The 19,923-nt window shown below is 38.6% G+C and overlaps 1 long non-coding RNA gene across 1 annotated transcript; it reads right to left on the bottom strand.

Moving 5' to 3' along the window:
- Window positions 1-410: 410 nt before the first annotated feature.
- Window positions 411-4,713, bottom strand: LOC131937623 (uncharacterized). The gene is made up of 3 exons (XR_009386242.1): window positions 4,675-4,713; window positions 687-762; window positions 411-502 (listed from the first exon to the last, which is right to left on the bottom strand). It is a non-coding gene; the product is annotated as an uncharacterized LOC131937623 (long non-coding RNA).
- Between the last annotated feature and the right edge of the window lie 15,210 nt (window positions 4,714-19,923).

Here is a 19,923-nt window from a genome sequence, read left to right as displayed (position 1 = left end):
GTAGTTTTAAGAAGAAAAATCGATTGTAGAAATTAACTTGTAGAAAACATGTACCAAAATGCAGAAATTCATCTGATTGGAATATAATTTTTTTTTTCAAAACTTAATTGCAAATGGTCTGCCTTGGACTCATTGCGACTACCTTGACCACCTTCCTCTAAAGTGTGAATGTTTTGACCTTTTCCAGACTACCTGGGCTTCGATTCCAGTTGACCTGTATAGGGCGGCCTTGACCTCGACCCCGTTTAACTTATACTGCGTCAACCTTAACCTCGACTGCGCTTGACCTATATACCGAAGGCCTTGACCTCGATCCCACTTCTTGCCCTATAGACCAGCCACCTCCACGTGCAATACGACCATCTCTAGCACTAATGCCAGAATCTGCAGACAGTTCACTGACCTAAATTGTTGTCAGCCTGCAGTCTTTTAATGAGAGCCCGCACAGCGCCAGGCTTAAAACTCACGTCTCCATCTGTCGTCAGGATGAAGCTGCTGTCGTCTGCAAAAAAACAACAACAACAAAACATGCATTTATGTTCTCGCTCAACTTCAATTACATCAAATTAACTTCCTCTTCACATCAAAATTCAGAATAAATTTATCAGAATAGTAAATATTTAATTTCAACTATATGTATGTTAATACACACGCACACACGGATTTGATACAAGTGTATAGTTTACCATCGTGATTCAGAAACTTATTATCTGTGACGTAGTTCATGAACATGACTTGACTCCATCTCTTCTTACCAAGGACCTAAATAACAAGCTTTCATTTTATTCGAAAATATATCACGTTTAATTAATTTTTCTTAAAAAAAAAATACCAATTTGTGTTCGATAACTAGAAATCGGGTCACTAATTTCTAATAACATGATTTGGGCGTGTTTAGGTCAGAACAATTAAGAGACGTGAACACCAAATTTAATTAAAAATAATTTAGCCTTCAATTTGCGAAAAATAATTTCAGCAATGTAATTAAGTCGTAATTTGTGTGGGTTGAATATTTTAAAAATTAAATAGAGGCCTCGCGATCATGTTTATTTTGTGACGGCTTAGTCATAAGACCTTTAGCTTGGCCTGTATTGTCAACAAATGAAATTTTCTCTACAAGTTCGGCCAATCAAATCTCGATATTACGGCGATACGGAGCTACTCCCCCCCCCCCCCAAAGACTTTATTTCATTGTGCACATTAGGTGGGGCTAACTTCTCAAGTACTGAGAGACTTGTTCAGAACTGATGTCAAACAATATTAGTTTAGTTTTAGCCCATAACCTCACGTAGTCACCTGTCACAGAGCTTAATCCTGTAGTGGCATCACAAAGTTCTAACCCGCGTCCTTGAAAATAACCAACATTATAACACATTTGAAATTGTTTTTCTCTATTTTGTTTTTAATTTTGGAAAATACAAAATACTATTCTTAACTTCCATTTGTTAAACCCAACCCTTGTCCCGTGTTGTACATTTACGTAAGGACTGATTACCTCCCCCCCCCCCCCATAGTGTGCAACCCCTCTGTAACATAATGCCCTTATTTACTAGTAGTATATGAAGAGAGCAAAAATTCATTATAACGAGGGTGATGAGAAGAAAACATAATTTTAACATAATATTTGGCTGACGCATTAATAAAATATTATAAATCTTTTTTATGTTCTAACTAATCTTGCAATTTACTTTTAATTTGGCTGAGTGTGTTTCCTAACTAAAATTTAGTGACTTATTTTTTTGTGTGATTAGGCTCATTAACCATTACATTGTGACGTAGATGTCTAAACGAAAATGTGTAGGCACTGATAGAGTGTGTGTGAGAGTGGCCTCCCCTTGGACGTGGTGTGGGAGCGTGAAAACAAGTGTGTGAACGAGGGAGTGTGTAAGCAGTGTGGTGTAGGGTCAATACAGTGTACCTAGCCGTCCTTTTTTTTACATTGTGTTAATGTTTTTCTTATACATGGTGAAAATTATACTTAAATGTCACATATTCACTTAGTGGATTTTTTAAATTATTATTACACCTGGCCCAAACGAGCCAAAAATAAAATAGAAAGAAGCCGAGTGTAACAAGTGTGGGGGCTCGTCCAGGATGATGTCCGGGACCTCTCGTATAATGTCTAGGTAGAGGCACGCCCACAAATACAAGGTAGATAACCGTCAATAAACAACATGTACTTTAAATTAAATACCGCGGTTCTCGGCCTTCAACCCTTAAGACGCCACCGAGTGCATACATCATTGATTTTGATCAGGGAAAGTAAGGGCGACTGGGCATACGCTGACCACACTATTCCTTTATTTACCGAGGTCAAAGAAACAGATGAACCCTACATCATGTCCTATCGAATGTCTAGTCTTAAAAAAAGTACTTTATTCGTTAACTTTTAGTCTCTTTTCAGATACCTCTTGCAATAGTTTAACTCTTTTCATTCAAATATCTCGGATCATATAATATTGCTGACCATCTGTGTGTTTGCTGGATAACAGGTCCCTGGATACTTCAATCAAACTAATGTACTCAAAAATGTCCGACCATAACTTAAGTCAATGCAAACTCGGTTTTTAAAAATAACAGGAATTTCCAGCAAGGGAAATCCGGTAAGACTACAGTTGTTTCACTAAAAATTTCATTAAAAAAGTTTTAATAACAATGCACAAAAAAGACAATAAATTGTAAACTACTATTTAAATAACTATAAAGAAAAGCGTGGGTTACTTTAGTATCTATTGGATACCTTTACTAATATTTAGAAAGAGACTCACGCTTTTCTTTAAATTTATTTAAATAGTAGTCTATAGTTTATTTTATTCTTTTAGTGCAATATTACATAAAAGCTTGTTATTAAAACAATTTTATGAAATTTTTAAAAGTACTTTACGTGTTTTTTTTTACTTTTTCGTATATACGAAGTATAGAGAAAGTCTTGTAATCGTGCACAAAAATAACATGAAATGTTGACAGTTTTCACCGTTTTACACCTCAGTACTTCATCACATCCGGAGTATAGAGGACTTATTTTAAACAGGCAAAAATTATAAATACAAATATATAAACATTTTGGCGTTTTGTGTCGGAAAAACTGGACTTTGCATCTCCGTCCATATGTCTGTGTGTGTGTGTGTGTGCGTGTGTGTGTGTGTGTGTAAACACGATAACTTGAGTACCGTTACAAATAGGTTGATAAAATTTCATATATAAGTATTATATCAAAATACGCAGATCCGTGTCAACTTTTGAGCAATTTTCGATAACCGGAAGTGGTATTATTTTTACTTTGAATTTTTCAAAAGCCTGTAATTTGAGTACTATTTCAGATAGATAAATGAAATTTCACATATAAGTAAAAGATCTAATTCTCTACCTTCTATCAAATTTTGAGTGATTTCCGTTTATTGAAAGTAGTAATTTACGATATTTCCGATTTCTCAAAAAACGAATGTAAATTTATAAAGTACTAATAATATTCCGCACTATTATGCACATTTTATATGGCGTTCACGGGTGTGCAATTCTTTTTTCTACGAGATTTTATTTTATTTTTAAAAGTTTCAGTATTTAAAATGAATAAAAATTCATGTCTATTTCCCGAATTCCCATCCTGTATTTTTTAATATAAGAATATTCGAGAAAGTTTAGGGGATATCGCTCCCGGTTTATTTAAATTTACAATAGAGTTACATGATTTAAAACCACTGCGCACCTATTGAACGTGATGACGCCCTATAGAACGTGATGACGCGTGTCTAATAGCGCGGAATAGTTTGATGAGAAGGCCTAATAATTTGAACAAATTTCAACTAATTCATAAAATATTAATTAGGCAACCAATTAAGTCAAATTTAATGTCGTGTTGCATTGTCTTCATGTCTTCACCAATTACGAACCGTATCTGTCAGTTAGAAGTTTTGATCTAGACGGACAGACTGACGACTTACGACAGACAGATGAAGTGAGTTAAATAAAAGCTTGTAAAAATTTAATTAAAAAAACGTTTGAATAACAAGGTTTTATGTAATAATGCACTAAAACGGAGAAAATATATGATAAACTACTATTTAAATAACTATAAAGAAAAGCGTTGTTCACTTTAGCATCTACTGGATCCCTTTACTAATATTTAGGAAGTGACCCACGCTTTTCTTTATAGTTATTTAAATAGTAGTCTATAATTTATTTTCTCATTTGCAGTGCATTTTTACATAAAAGCTTGTTATTAAAACGTTTTTTATGAAATTTTTTTAGTACTTTACATGCTTTTATTTACAATAGAGTTTCATGCCTAAAAATAATTGCGCACTATTGAACGTGATGACGCACTATTGAATGTGATGACGCGTTTGGATTGGTTGGATAGAGATGCCTACTAATTTGGTCAACATTTTAAATAATTCATAAAAAATTAATTAGGCATCCAATTAAGTCAAATATTATGTCACAATGCATTGTCTTCATGTCTTGACCCACGTACCAATTACGAACCGTATCTGTCATGTAGAAGTGCCTGCAATTTCGCTCCGGCGTTTCGACCTAGACTGACGACAAACTGTCTACAGACTGTCGACAGTCTGTCGACAGAAGAAGTGAGTTAACTAAAAGCTTGTAAAACCAATAACCATGGAGAGTTGAAGAGAGTACAAGAACTGTGAAATCCATTGAGAGGATTTGTACCTTGGAGTTGTCTTTGAGGTGAAAGGTCAAGGGTATGGACTTGGCGTTGTTGCACTGTGGCTGTTTTGAAATGTTTAAGAATGTATGCTGTTGGCCGTAGGGCATCTCTTTATAGGAACTTGAAACATCTGAGGGAGTAAAAAATGGCAGTAATTGATTTACAACTTTTTGAATTTTCGCGAAGAGAAAAAAAATTGTTAGCAGAGGGAGCCAAACAGGAAGACAGAGAGGAAGATAAAGAGTGAGAGGGGATATTAAAATGAGAGACATGGAATAGAGACAGTTTTATGACAAAAGTTCTGGATATATTTTGTTGCATAATTTTGAAAATTGTTGTGCATCTTGTGAATACCTTTATGAAATAGAAAGAGAGTGTGTGTGTGTGTGAGAGAGAGAGAGAGAGAGAGAGAGTTAGAGAGAGAGAGAGAGAGAGGTTGTCTTGAAAACAGACACAGTTGCGTAATATCATGTCTCTCAGACATTGGTGGTGATCGCAGGCCATTGGTAATAGTTTTCAGACGTTCGTTGTACTTTCTGACAGTGCGTGATTATTTGCAGGCTATTCAAGATACAAGTATTTTCAGACGATTTCTAATAATTTTCGGTAGTCCGTGAAATATTTTGGTTCTTTGTGATTATTTCAGACAATGTGTGATAATTTCAAGCAATGCGTGATAATCTTTGCGGTAATTCGTGATATTTCAGGTAATCGTTATATTTTTTAGGACTTTTCAGATATATGCATTCACGAATTTTCTGCGAATCACCACCCTTTTACTATTTCGTCGAGGAAATCAAGGGCGAGTAACTCTATAACACTCACCACTTCAACAACAAAAACAACATCAACAACAGAAGACATTTCGAACTCACTCATAACCTCTCTAGCGACGGCAAACAGTCTGACAGCATACTCCGTGATGTAGCCTTTAGACACGGCATCGTCAAAGAAAATGTGCGCCTCAAACTCGGGGTCAGCAGGCTTGAGGGAGCTGCTTAGCTCGGCCAGTGACTGAAGGTAGTCCCTCATCTCGTTCTCGCTCTGGATGGGATACGATTTTTGGTTAATTAGCGATTTGAATCCGATTGTTGTTTTGCTGGGTTCAAGTTTCGACATAATTTGAGAAATTCGAATTAAAAAAAGAGTTAATTTAGATTTTGAACTAAATAAAAAGACGTTTATAAAATCTTTTATATTTGCAAAAAATAAAGGATTTTTTAAAATATAGGATAATGCACCGTTATTTATAGAACTGGTACGACGTGGCCTAGCGCTAAAGCGCTAAACTGCTAGTCCGAAGGCCCCGAGTTCGAACTAGGGACCGTAAGACGGTCCTGAGTCCACGCCCCAGCTCTGATGGGTACCTGACTGATGTTGGGGAACGTACAGGCGGCCAGGCATTCTGCTGACCTAACCCTTCATTTGCCGAGGTCAAGAAACCTATGCACTCTACTTCATCTACCCCATGAATATCTGTATTGAATACCCTTAGATTTTATGAGCGACACCATTTTCGATTAGAACAAAAAATTCTGTTTTGTAAAAAAATAGAAATAATAACAAAACTAGTACTAAAATACCCATCCCCTTCCCGTTACAATGTTACTAATACAAACAGTCTTAGACATAGTTTTGAAGGCGAGAAAGCCACTTACTTCACGGTACATTGTCGTACAGATGAACACCCTTTCTGCTTTGGCGGTCTCTTCAACAGTTTTGATATCAGAGGTCAGCACCAGGAGTGAGCTCTCTAACAAGACACTGCCGTAGCCGGGTACCGTAAGCATCTGAAGTAATCGAACACTGGTTATTTTTAAAATTCTTGTAAGGCTTAAATATGATTATAGATTAGGCTACATTCAAAAATATGTCACATTTTTTGGACAATTTGGCCAGAGTATCTTTCAGGCATCTCTTCGGGGGAACCTACCCCTTCCCAGCGAATTAAAAGACAGCTTCATTTATTTATAAAAATATACTTTGACCAGTGTCCAACCCCTCCCCACCCACTGGAAGATTAAGTGCGCCCCCCCCATCTTCTGAAAGTTTTAAGTGCCCCCCCCCCATCACCGGCCGGAAAAAAAACATGTCTAAAATAAACAATGAATGTGGCATCATATCTAAGAGTTTTTATCGACATCGCTCTTGGTGTGATAATGGTTAAAGTTCGGGGCATTTTAGTGCTCTGTTAAGGACTTAGGTTAGTTTGAAAGTACGGGTATTAATGTTACCAAAAGCATATATTCGATACGACCTGTTAATTTTGGTCACATGTATCATTTGTAACTTTTTGAAGTCGTGAATATGCACGTTACAATGTTATCTAAGACATGATATATTTATCTGTTTAAAAAACCTGGATACATTTTCTGAAGCTCTCTCTTTCTCGAGAAAAGCACTTAAGCCGGTCTAACGCCCATAGGATGTGTAATCCACGCCCCTGTTGTCAGTTGTTAAACACGTTTGTTTCCACCAGAAGATCTACTCTCTCTCTCTCTTGTTGTATGTCAACACAACGTATGGACCAAACTAGGGTGTGGGTGGGGCTGGGGGTGGTGTCACTTGAACCACAGAGTAAGGATATTTGAAGCAAATAGAAAAAAAAAATGAAAATGAAGATCTTGTCTAGATAAGCGCCACCAAAATGTTAACTTCCGCCATCCAGACCAATAGATTATAAATAAAGGATATGGTACTTGTACTTTTAGTTTTTAACCCTAACCCAACCCTAAACATGACCTTAACCCAAACCTAACTCTAACCCTAACCCTAACCCTAACCCTAACCCTAACCCTAACCCTAACCCTAACCCTAACTCTAACCCTAACCCTAAACCTAGACCTCAATCTAACCCTAACCCTAACCCTAACCCCTAACTCTAACCCTTACCCTAATCATAACCATAAGCCTAACCCTAACCCTAAAGGCGGAAAAATGAGTTATTTTTATGGCGTGCGGTTAAATATTCAAATGTCTAGACATCATAACTAAGTCAATGTTTCGTGTGGGCTGGGAAACAATGACAGGCTTAACTTTTGGTCTATGCACTTTTTGCATTAGCGGCGGGGCTTATCTGGACAAGATCCAAGAATAAGTCCACATAAATAAATTACACAAGGTACACGTGCCTGTTTCTCATCCTGCAAAGACGTGTCGACATCCGTCCGCAACCCTTTTACAGCTACCACGATATAACACACACAAAAGCCTATCTGTATCGGTATATCCCACGCGAGGTTTAACGCACGCGCATCACAGATATTTTTCAGCAGTGCAAACGGCTGGCACACTTGATGGACGCTGACCAATACGATGGCGCAGGGGAAGGACAAAACCAGAGGGAGTCCGAGACATGTCCGTTTCAAATTGGCTCGACACGCCAACAGAAAAAAAATATAGCAGCCGCATCCAGCTAAGATATGGATGTAGAACTGGTTGTTAAAAACAGTCGAGATGGTGCTCCTGTCGAATTTGAGATCAAAGCTGCTTAAGGTGTTGGTGTAGGGTGTTTGGTTGGAGAAGACCACAGCTGATGCCACTAAGGTGGATAAAGATTTGACAAAGTAAACAATCAAAGAGGATTTCCATGTGGAGTTGGCTTCTTTCCTTTTCCAGAACCTTTTCGCATCCCCTGTAAAGTAAACACAAATAATGGTGTCAGTTTTTGACTGTTGTAGTGATTGATTTGTCACGTAGTGTTATGGTAAATGGATACAGTAGAAGTGATTTAGTATTGGTCCGTCATACTGATGAACACCAAAAATACTCAAAGAAACTTCCTGAAACTAAGCTGTACTTAACTCAAGACGAAGATTAATGAACTAAATCTAAATTACGTACTTCGTTCATTATTAATAAAGGCTGTATAGTGAATTTAATAGTCTTCCTTTACATTTATGATTTGAAAGGCTGTAGAGTGTATCTTCTTCTACGATTTCGTTCTTAATTGTAATGTTGGAAGGGATTTCCAATCCAACCCAATTAAGAATTTCGTGTCAACTTGTTATGCACCATATATGCCGTTTACTTCAATTTCAGCCTGCTTTTCTTTTAGGATCTGCTTCCATAGCCTTAGTCCAAACAAGAACAAACTACAAGGCAGCTATTATTAGATATTTGGGTGTCGTCTCCTAGAAGAGTTGTTGCCTCCAGCTCTCAAGCCTCATCTGCCCGGGGTTTTGAGCCCGGACTTTTCGATTGAGCAACCAAAAGCTTTACTGACCCGACCACGCCGACCTCCCCTAGGATGTATCTAAGAGCTTACCTGTGTGTTGTAGCTTTGTGCTCACGTGTAGAAAACTGTAAGGGATGTGGGCCAGATTGACCAACAGCATGCTAACGGCTGCCAGGATAATCACTTGGTTACTGGCTAAGGTGAAGTTCAGCTTGAGCAAAGGGATAGCTAGCCAAGCTGTGACGTTCACAAAAACAGAATATTACCAGTAGAGATTTTACAATAGACACCAATCCAAATTGGCAGAAATGTATTATTTTTTCTATAAAAAATGGAATAAACAAATTCGAAGACAACAATTCTATAGCTACACGAAATTACAAACTCCTGGATCCACCCGCCCCATCCCAACGAATCAACATAAAGTTCCACCTGAACCTCCTTAAAAAAACATCGTTATGATTTAAATTATCATGGTATGTGTTTTATTCCAAATAATGTGTAGTCCCATCTCTTTAACATGTCTTAGCGGCAAAAGCAATATCTATAATATAAGCGGGCTCGTAATCTGTCAGTCCTTCGTTCCATCTTTTTGAAACCATAAAAGTAAACACACCACATTTTTTGTTTTATACTTGCATCGCAGTGTCTTTTAAAAGTGATTGAATAGGGTTTGTTTATATAACGACTTAAATTTATTTTATAGTTGCCACAGTTTTTACTCTTTCGCATAACATAAAGAAAATATTAAATACACGCAAAATGCTAAAACATATTAAACGGATCAATGTCAAATATCATTTTTGTTTAGATTCCTAGAAAAGGTGGATACATTTTATTAATAACAAAGGTCGAAAAAACTAATTAATTAAGCTGTTTTTGTAATTTTTGCCAAGGGAGGTAATTTAAAAATAAATTCAACTCACGCTAAGAATTTGAATGCAAAGTCTACGGACCTTCAAGAAGGAATTATTGTTGCAATAGTATAATTAGCAAAATGTGAATGCAAATGTATGTGTGTTGTCTTTTGTGTTTGTGTGTATGTGTGTTGCGTTTAAATTAAGGTAAAAAGATATCTTACTCAATCCAGTAAGAATTATAACCGCAGTCAACGAATGCTGGTGAATACGGGCTGCAAGTAGAAAATCGTAATTACTCATATAACAGCATGTTAGAATGGAAGGGGGGGGGGCAATGGGAGGGGCCTGGAGGTAGTGACCCTTTAACAGCAATACAGTCCTCCCCTCTCTCAAAGTTACAAAGTAGATACGATGTCACTCTTTTTCATACAGTCTTTAGAATTCCGGGTTTAAGATTGTTGGGAACACAGACACAAAAACCCAAACACATATAAACACACACGCATACACATACATAAACACAAACATATACATATGTCGGGGATGGGGGGGGGGGTGAGTCATACTTACAGTTAGTGAATCGTCCCCGGACGATCTGTATCAATACCCTTACTACAGGGAAAGCTATCGAGGCTGACATGATGTAGAGGCCAGTCAACGAGTCTGTGAAGGGCAGCACACAGAATGTGAAGATCACTATGCCAGCAGGTTCCAGGGTTCCCATGGCAACGCACTAATTAATGAAAGGGGGAGCTTATAATTTTTTTACTTGCTATCAAAATAAATATAAAATCACAGCTTAATTAAACGCCTACTCTTTTTTACTTTTTCGTATACGGAGTTTAGAGGAAGTATTATAAACATAGTTTGGCAATTTTGTTCGTATGTCTGTGTGTGTATGTGTGTGTCTGTGTGTGTCTGTGTAGATGTGCAGATGTGTAGATGTGTATATGTGAATACGATAATTTGAGCACCGTTACAGCTAGAATGATAAAATATCATATAAATTATATACATATTATATCAAATTGGCAGTTCTGTATCAACTTTTTAGTGATTTCCGCTAACCGGAAGAGGAACTTCCCTCCTTCCATACCCCGTAGTGTTATATAAGTATATTCGAGAAATTTTAGGGGAGATCACTCCCGCTTTATTTGTGAACGAATCTTTTGTGAGCAAACTTTTAATTACAAAAGCCGTAGATGTAAGGCTTTATGCTTTATTCGCACATACTTTTCCTATCATTGATTGTAAAGGTGATCTATAACTCACAAACAGATTATTTAGAAAATCTCATAAAATACATCAGTAGCGCAAAGAAAGATGTTACGGTCAGTGCGAGAATTAGCTTTCTGTCAATCAGAAAGCAAAAAATATTTTAATGACCTGGTTGGTGATAATACGTGTTCGATCGCCATTCCAAGACCAAATCTTTCATATGGCAGGTGGAGACGAGTTAAACAGTTGTTTGTGCATTGGTGTAAATGAAGACTGTATGTTTAGCCCTTCTACTTCAGAAGTTAGAAATGTGTAAGTGTGCGTGTGTGTGTGTATGCGCTGGGGGGGGGGGGGGGTAACATTGTTGTTCTACAACGGGATGGATCTGACAGTATCTCATAACCCATGTTCTCGACCCCAACCTCCCGTTCATAAATTTTTAAAATTTCGACTCACCGAAATGATTCCACGCTTGGTCGGCCAGCAATTATTTTGAGTCAAAGCTACCGTGAGCAATGCCCGAAAAAAGAACAGCAAATACGGTGCTGTGATTGTAAAGTAGACGAGAATGCTGGTCGTTTCATAGTGTACCTGATGTGCAAGTTGGTTAGAAAAAATAAATTAAAACATTGTTTTTAAATTGGTCTATTAAAAATAACTGTTTCAATGTTTTGGTAAATACCTGGCCTCCATTAGGTGTATTGGTGGTATTCAGGAACTTAGATAGGCCTAGAAAAGTCAACTTCGTGATAACTAGAAACAACAACATAGCACTAAACAGAATGATCGTTGTTATCCATTTTATTATTGTCCAATGGAGCTGTTTCGGCTTTGAGTCGGTTTGTCTTGAAGCTTTATTTTCCTGGTTTGGGTCTATATAAATATAATACAAATATAAAAACTTTACAGTATTAAAATTTTCAATGAACTAAAAAAAGTAATGAAACAAACTTGCTCTATTTAATGAAAGGTTTGGTCGCTCATGAGATCTCTTACATATTTTAGTGACCCTTTTTACTTCAATAGTTTTGATTTTTACTTTATCGTATACAGAGTATTGAGAAAGTATTGTAATCGTGCAAAAAAAAAAGTCGAACTTAGTTTTGCACTCTTTTCCGTATGTCTGTGTGTGTGAGTGTGTGTGTGTGTATGAATGTCTGTGAACACGATAACTTGAGTACCGTTACAGCTAGGTTGATGAGATTTCATATATTAGTATTATATTAAATTTGTAGTTCTGTATTAACTTTTCAGCGGTTTCCGGTCACCGAAAGTGGCACTTGTTCTACTTTTATAGTTTTAAAAGCCTATAACTTGAGTACTGTTTGAGATAGATAAATAAAATTTCTCTTGTAAGTAAAAAATCTAATTCTCTACCTTCTGTCAAAATTTGAGTAATGTCCGTTGACCAGAAGTAGTAATTTACACTATGTCCGATTTCTCAAAAAACGCATGTGAATTTATAAAGTACTAACAATACTCCGCACTATTATACAGAGATTATTTGGCGTTCACTTGGTGCGTGATTTTTTTTTCTACGAGATTCTATTCTATTTTAAAAAGTTTAAGTAATAAAAAAAAAGGATTAAAAATCATGTCTGTACCGCGAGGTGCCAACCCCGTAGTCTTTTATAAGAATATTCGAGAAAGTTTAGGGGAGATCACTCCCGGTTTATTAGACTAAATTTTAATGACAAACCTAACTGCTAATCAGATTAAAAATAGATAATCTTGTATTGTCATTGAGGATGAATGTATATGGAAAGTTTGAATGAAATCGCAGCATTTGAAGTGTTAAAATAAAGGACTAAGTTTTAAAAACCAATTACCTAGGTTAAGAAGTGTCTCTATTTTTGCCATTGCGTTTGTTTATTTAGTCTTCTTTTAATGCATGTGTCAAGAATTTTATTAACACACGTCGATATAAGGTTTTAGGTGTTTTGTTCACAATGGGTTTTTTACCACAGGTATTTAGACCATAGGTGGTTTGACCACAGCGGGGCTTTCACCACTGCGGGTCTTGACTACAGGAGTTTTGTTAAAGCTTCATCTACCAGATTTAGTCTAGATGTAAAGCACATTTAACACGGATATAAGCATTAATTGAAGTAAACATCAGAATTGAAATGTGTTATTTTAGTTTAAGTACAATTCGTCCAAAACTTGGACTAATAAAGAAACAAATTCATACCTTTCCGTGGTCTTGGTGGTATTGGTACAATGACGTCCTCCATTTTTGTCTGATAATTTCTTCAGTAATGTCTAGTCTATAAAAGATAAATTACTACGTGGCAAAATTTTATTGTATATAATTGTAGCTGTGCTTAAAAATGGAGTTATTCTGCTGCTTTGGTTTCATTCTATAAAGAAATGTTAATGACTTTTAAAAGTTGTTGTTTATAAGAAAAAACAATGGGACTTATGAATAATATATTTTGTTACACAGTTGACTTAACTGAATATTTTACTATGATTAGCTTTCGTTTATATTCCGAAATAACATGAAATCGGAAAAATATTTTTTTTAAAAATCATTTTAGACCTGAAAACCGCCACATTATAAAACAAACCACCTCAAAATAAAGCCACCTGTATATAAAACTACCTCTGTTTAAAACCACCTCGGTATAAAAACCACCTCTGTATAAAACCACCTCTGTTTAAAACCACCTTTGTATAAAATGACCTCTGTATAAACTAGCCTATGTGTAAAATACACTTGTATAAAACAATCTTTATTTAAAACTACATCGTATAATGCAGTTGTTCCCAAACTTATTCGAGTTGCGACCCCCTTTTATAAAAAGTAAGTGACCCGCAACCCCCATAGAATTAAAAAAAAGCCGAAATTAGTATGGAAATTAATAAGCACTAAAATAAGATTTTCTAGTAGACTTTCAATATGAGCTACTTTTGATAACTGTTTTAATAGCATGAGTAAAATTGCATACTATTCACTAAACCTTCGTGGTTAAGTTTTTAGTTTAAAAAAATGTGTTAACGCTGTGACCTACTTAGGTCTGATTTTTTTTAATATAATTTAGTTTTTTGGTTTATGTAATCGACCTTGAAAGGGTTGTTGTACCATCACTGAGCTTTTCCGTCACGTCGTGTGATGAGATTTTAATTGGTTGTTTCGAACCTTAGTAAATCCTCAACCAATGGTCTTACGACATTGGAGTGACCTCCCCTGGTTCGGAGGTGATTAAAAAGCCTGAAGGCAGAGGCTCGTGGCAGCCTTTTATGAGACATCTTGAGGGAGAGTGCCATGTGTGTTTGACGCCATTTTGTGTTACGTAGTTTGTAACGGCATTTTTTTCCTATTATAGGTGTTTCTAGTGCCATTCAGTGTTTCAAATATTTTTCCTTAAGTTGTATTCACTCACCAATGCCACATCTGTGATATTTGTTATCTAGTCTAGTGATTTATTTCATCAACTGCGAGTTGGCTGTAAGTTGGCTTTTGGATTATTATTTACTCTTAGTTTCTATATTATTTTGGTATAAACCAAGTGTCATTTTTATTCTTGTACACTTATTAAACGGTTATTGACAGTTTCTCCTAGTTGTGAGTCGCATCATTGTTCAACGTGTTTATACCCCTAGATCATTTTCACGAGCCCAGGTTGTAATTTGTTGTGTTCATACTCTGTCTGGTAGACCTCTGTCATTGTCTACATCAAAACGAACCCTGGGCGTTCGCTAGATCTGCGGCTGTCAGAATAGCGATCGTAATAACGCCAACCTATGTCATTATAATTATCTTAATTTTGTTTTTAATCGAAGAATAGTGTTGAAAATATATTCTCGAAAAGTCAAGCAATTTTACGTTTGGGAATGAATGGTGAATACTACACCAAAATTGTGTCTGCAGTTTTTCATCTTACTCGGAATCATTCTGCAAATCAAAGAATTCATCTCGTAATTCATCGGGAATGCTGGCAACATCATGGGTAGAAAAGAATGGGTAATGCGTAAATGCAGATTCTTCTTTTTTCAGCTCAGAGAAATAGCGATGCAGTTCGTTTTCAAGAGATTCAAGATTCTTTGCTATCATCCGCATGAAAATAGACACAGACCAGCAACAGCGAACACGAACTCACGTCTGTTGATGTATCAACTTGAAAAGCAAACAATGGTGAAAGCTTTTTTTGCCTGGCATTTTCTATCGCGACTTCATTTGATGCTTGCACTAATGCTGGTGAAAACTTCCTGTTCGATCAAGTCTCTGGCGTTTGCAACTAGCTTCTTACCGACGAAAGAACTCCATATATTTGTTGGTGTGTTCCGAATGACTCGTCTCAAATGACATTTTAGTTTTGAAGATTTCATAGATTCGTGACTGAGAACAACTTTGTACAGTGCGCTTTGTTTCTTCTCTATTACATTTCCAGTGATGTTAATGAAGCCAAATTTCAAAAATTCTTCTAAATATTTATGTTTTGTTTCAAATTACTAAGGTTTAGTATACCAGTTGGCGACTCCACCCCCCCCCCCACCCCAGAAAGACCTTCGCGACCCCCTGGGGGTCGCGACCCCCAGGTTGGGAACCCGTGGTATGATGCCTTTCCTCTACGAAAACCACTTCAGCATAATACCACCTCTGTGTAAAACAACCTCAGCATAAAAAAAACATCACTGCACGTAAAAAAACAGACTATCACATTCATACGAAACTGTTTTCATTTCTAAAATATTGAATACACTAGATAAGTGGCTCGTTGAGGGAGAAATACAACGGACTCTAGGTAGATAGTGTTGTCTTTTTCTCTAAAAACGAAAAATGTCATTGTAAAACGGATTTTTATCCAGAATCAGCATTTTAACCGGATTGAACCTTGATCTACACGTAGTTACTGCACAATCATACTATCTATAGTCGTAGTCATATCCCTGAAACTTGCACCTAAGCTCAAACTTGACAAAAGTCGCATTCAGAGTGTCTTTCAGGCAACTCATCGGTTGTATGTGTGTGTGTGTGTGTGATTGTGGGAAAGGGGGGGGGGAGGCTGAGCCCTCCCCCCCCCCCCCCCCGAAGATCGTGTACCGCCTCTATAACGTAATATGATTTACATAGAAAATATAGTTTTACCAGTGTCTGCCCCCCTCCCCAGGAATATTGAGTCTCACGCCCCCCCCCCCGGGGAGAAAAAAGTCAGAAAGAAACACTGGTCACATTTGTAGATCATACAGACTAAAGGTATAATCTAGACTCGTTTCCTACTTTTTCAGAGAATGTTTCTTACAGACTTTTTTCTTTAGGTGAGTAGGGGGGGGCGAGGAGCACTTGAAATTTTTTTTTGGGGAGGGGGAGCTGATTAAATTATCCGGGGGAGGGGGCTGACACTTGTAAAAGTATGTACTTTCTATACAAATTGTATTTCTATCTGGGGGGGGGGGGGTAGGCGTTCTTCGGCGGGGTGAGGGGGGGAAGGGTTCTGCCCCCTAGCCAAATAGATACCTGAAGAAACTCTAAATTGCAGACCACTTTTAAGATTAGACAAATAAATTAGGCGGTAACGTCAGTCTTTATTTTTTTCTATATGTTCCATGGGAAGTTTTGTTTTTCGTTTGACTGTGAAAGTTTTTATTTTCCTTGTGTTTTCTTAAGTAAGAGCGTTCCAGACAGACAGACAGAATATCGAAACTATTATAGTGACGAGAAAAATGGCCCGTTGAGGAAGGGTACAACGGGCGCTAGGCTGATAGTGCTGTCTCTTTTCTCTAAACTAAAACCAACCCACCCCCCTACACACCACCCCCCACCCCCCACCCACCCCCACCCCCACACACCACCCCCCACCCCCCCCCACACACACCACCCCACCACACACCACCCCCCCCCCCCCCCACTAACCCCCCCCAACCCTCCCCCCCCCAAAAAAAAAAACATGTCTACCGTCCCATTCAACGAAATATAATTATATACTTTTTCCAGTGTCCGCCCCCTCCCAGAAAATTCTACCCCCGCCCCCGAAAATTTCAAGTACCCCCACCCCTCTCCGGGGATGAAAAAGTCTGAAAGAAACACTGACACCAACCCACCCCCCCCCCACACACCACCCCCCTACACACCACCCCCACCCCCCCACCCCCACACACCACCACCCACCCCCCCACACACACACCACCCCCCCCCCCACACACACCGCCCCCCCCCACCCCCAGCCCTCCACCCCCCCCCCCCAAAAAAACATGTCTACCGTCCCATTCAACGAAATATAATTATATACTTTTTCCAGTGTCCGCCCCCTCCCAGAAAATTCTACCCCCGCCCCCGAAAATTTCAAGTACCCCCACCCCTCTCTGGGGAGGAAAAAGTCTGAAAGAAACACTGGTGTCGCGCTTAGCCATTACCCGAAGAATTGCATTAAAGAAATTGCAAGAAAACCACTTTTTAGATTAGACACATTAATTAGGCGGTAATTTTATTATAGAGTATCGATGAAGAAATTTCTCAGACGTTCTTACGCGGGGGTGGGGCTTCGCCCCTACCCGAAGAATTGTATGAAAGAAACTCTTCACGCAAACCACTTAGATAAGACAAAATTTCCTTTTTATTCAATGTTTACTCTCTGGTTTGAGATTATTTTCTACTCTACGCTAAATGTGTCGACGTCATATTTCGTTTTTCGAATTACTATGCATGTTTTTAAATTGCTTGTGTTTTCTCTAGAGCGTTCTTGTCAGACAGAGCGTTCTTGTCAGATAGATAGACAGACAGCGAAACTATTATTATAGACTAGATAAATGGCCCGTTGAGGAAGGGTACAACGGGCGCTAGGCTGATAGTGCTGTCTCTTTTCTCTAAACTAAAACCAACCCACCCCCCCACACACCACCCCCACCCCACCCCCACACCCCCACCCCCACAAACCACCCCCACCCCCCACCACACACCAACCCCACCCCAACCCCTCACCCCCACACACCACCCCCACCCCCCACCACACACCGCCCCCCACCCCCACCCCCCCCCCCCCCCCAAAAAAAACATGTCTACCGTCCCATTCAACGAAATATAATTATATACTTTTTCCAGTGTCCGCCCCCTCCCAGAAAATTCTACCCCCGCCCCCGAAAATTTCAAGTACCCCCACCCCTCTCCGGGGAGGAAAAAGTCTGAAAGAAACACTGAAACCAACCCACCCCCCACACACCACCCCCCACCCCCCCACACCACCCCCCCACACACACACACCACCCCCCCACCCCACCCCTCCACCACCCCCCACCCCCAAAAAAAACATGTCTACCGTCCCATTCAACGAAATATAATTATATACTTTTTCCAGTGTCCGCCCCCTCCCAGAAAATTCTACCCCCGCCCCCGAAAATTTCAAGTACCCCCCACCCCTCTCCGGGGAGGAAAAAGTCTGAAAGAAACACTGAAACCAACCCACCCCCCCACACACCACCCCCACCCCCCCCCCCCACCCCCACACACCACCCCCCCCCCCCACACACACACCCCACACCCCCCCCCCACCCCCCCAAAAAAAACATGTCTACCGTCCCATTGCAAGGAAACCACTTTTTAGATTAGACACATTAATTAGGCGGTAATTTTATTATAGAGTATCGATGAGGAAATTTCTTTTGAGTTGGGGAGGGGGGGGGGGGGGGCTCAGACGTTCTTACGCGGGGGGTGGGGCTTCGCCCCTACCCGAAGAATTGTATGCAAGAAACTCTTCACGCAAACCATTTAGATTAGACAACATTTCCTTTTTAATTCAATGTTTACGCGATAATCAATGACGTCATATGACTGTGTGCACTCTCTGGTTTGAGATTATGTTCTACTCTGCGCTAAATGTGTCGACGTCATACTTCGTTTTTCGAAATACTATGCATGTTTTTAAATTGCTTGTGTTTTCTCTAGAGCGTTCTTGTCAGACAGAGCGTTCTTGTCAGATAGACAGACAGACAGCGAAACTTTATTATAGATAAAAGATATATAAGGTTAATCAAAACAAACTTTATAGTTAATTTCTTTCAAAACTTATTTTTAAATTTAATTTATATTTAAACAGTTAATTCCAAGAATAATGCATATTATATTAGTGAATTATTCACGAACTTTTCATTTTATTTTTGACCTTGTGTGGTGCAACACAGCGGTTAGCGTTCAGCGGTTATCATTTCTCGGTTAACATTTCGCGGTAAGCATACAGCAATTAGCATTCGGCGTTTAGCATACAGCTATTAGCATTCAGAGGTTAGCATTTAGAGGTTAACATTCAGCGGTTAGCATTTAGCGTTTAGCATTCAGCGTTTAGCATTCAGAGGTTAGCATACAGCAATTATCATTCAGAGGTTAGCATTCAACGGTTAACATTCAGCGGCTTAGAACATGAATGCTGATCTTAAAAAAATAGATGATAATTAATTAAATCACAATCAGTGTTATATAGCAATGTTTTAAACAATCTCTTGACAACGATACATGGGGCGAAGTTGTCGGGAGGTAGAGCACACGGCTGCTAATCCCAAAGTCTCGAACTCGAGTCCCGGACACTACGTAGTAGGACGTCCCTGTGTCGATCCAGCACATTCCTTAACACAATGACAGTGCCACCACCCTTAAAAAAAAACTGTTCTAAGCAAAAGCGGCATACATATATATCCATCATAACTTTAGCAATCAGCAGTTATTATCTATTTACAGCTCAAAAGTATATGCTGTTTACATGACTGTAGGCGAAGCTCATGTTTTCGTGGTTGATTTTGAGACATAGTCCCCGACGTGGTCTTGATGAACATAAAACTCACCTTAAAATCAAGACTAAGTATCTGAGTGTGCGCAAATGATAATTTAAACAAAATAAAATAAAAGCTTGTTATGCAGAAAATTCAATTTTACCTGTAAGGTGTCCAGAAACTTCACACGTCACCTACCACACGAAACAACACCTACACAGAGCTGTACTTGTTTTTATAACTAGCGCAACGGTTTCCATACAGAGCTATCACACGCTCAACATTTTGCATATGAC

The sequence above is a fragment of the Physella acuta genome, unplaced genomic scaffold (genome assembly GCF_028476545.2).
Source record: "Physella acuta isolate Inbredline_101_S28 unplaced genomic scaffold, ASM2847654v3 ptg000215l, whole genome shotgun sequence".
NCBI classification, from domain to species: Eukaryota; Metazoa; Mollusca; class Gastropoda; family Physidae; genus Physella; species Physella acuta.
The sequence above is the reverse complement of the archived record's forward strand: the minus strand, read 5'-3'. Positions and strand labels throughout refer to the sequence as shown.